We start from the raw sequence: 1,426 nt of genomic DNA on the forward strand, positions 1-1,426 counted from the left end.
GAACTTCATCACTGGAAGCCTTCAAGAAAAGACTGGACTGCCACCTGTCAGAAATGGTGTAGGTAGGGTCTCCTGCTTGGGCGAGGGGGCTGGACTAGAAGACCTCCACGATCCCTTCCAACTCTGTTTATTCCATTCTATTCTATTCTATTCTATTCTATTCTATTCTATTCTATTCTATTCTATTCTATTCTATTCTGTATTCTATTCCATTCCATTCATCAAAAGGAAAAAGGGCATAGAATGATGTGCACCCCACCCCACCCCCCAAATATATATATATATATATATATATATCCAAATTTCTTTTTTTTTTTTTTTTTTTTTCTGACAAAGAGTAAAGAATTAAATTGGGAGACTAAGATGGACCATTTCTGGCTTTTTTGCCTTCATCAGTTAGCCATACCCTTTATGGGTTTCTAACCTGGGCAGTTATACATACTAGTCAGTGATTTAGTCACTGAGCCACAGGTTCTCTTCCCCTCTTTTGCCAGCTTCTTTTGACATCTTGGATTCTGCAAGCTACCAGTAGTGAGACTTGATTAAGGAGCCATTCTATTCTATTCTATTCTATTCATTTATTTTTTTTCTATTCTATTCTATTCTATTTATTTTCTATTCTATTCTATTCTATTTCTTATTTTCTATTCTATTCTATTCTATTCTATTTATTTATTTTCTATTCTATTCTATTTCTTATTTTCTATTCTATTCTATTCTATTCTATTCTATTCTATTCTATTCTATTTATTTATTTTCTATTCTATTCTATTCTATTCTATTCTATTTCTTATTTTCTATTCTATTCTATTTATTTATTTTCTATTCTATTCTATTCTATTTCTTATTTTCTATTCTATTCTATTCTCAAGAGCACCTATCCCTCGCTTGCTGCTTCCCCTCTTCCCGGAGACCCCGGGAATCCATCCACCTTGCATCCAGGGGGCCGGTGGGGACGAGACCCCCCAACCAGGGCTGACCCAGCCGGGGCTAAGCAGCCGTGCACCCAAGGCTGGGTGCTGCAAACTGCACGGCACGGGTGTGTGCGTGTCCTATGTGTGTGTGTGTGTGTGCGTGCGTGGAAAGAGAGGCGAGGGTCCGCGCGGGAGAGCCGCCCCCGCCGAGCCTTCCTCCCTCCGCGCCCCCTCCCTCCGCGCCAACCGCCGCCGCCGCTCGCTCGCTCGCTCTTCCCTTCCAACCGCCGCGCCCCCTCCCGCCGCAGTTTTCCCCCCAAGGTTTCTCTCTTGCGCATTCGGGCCTCATTTGCCTCCGCCCGCCCCCCGCGCGCCGCCATTGGCCGGCGCCGGCCGAGCCCGCGCGGGGACTGGGGGGCGGCGCTGTCGCTCCGCGCCCGCCGCCCGCCGCGCAGCTGGAGCTTCAAAGCCTCGCCGCCGCCGCCGATTCTCCCCTCCCGAGAGCAGCGCGG

This window comes from Protobothrops mucrosquamatus, unplaced genomic scaffold, assembly GCF_001527695.2.
Source record: "Protobothrops mucrosquamatus isolate PMUCROS unplaced genomic scaffold, P.Mucros_1.0 scaffold1703, whole genome shotgun sequence".
In the NCBI taxonomy this organism is placed as follows: Eukaryota; Metazoa; Chordata; class Lepidosauria; order Squamata; family Viperidae; genus Protobothrops; species Protobothrops mucrosquamatus.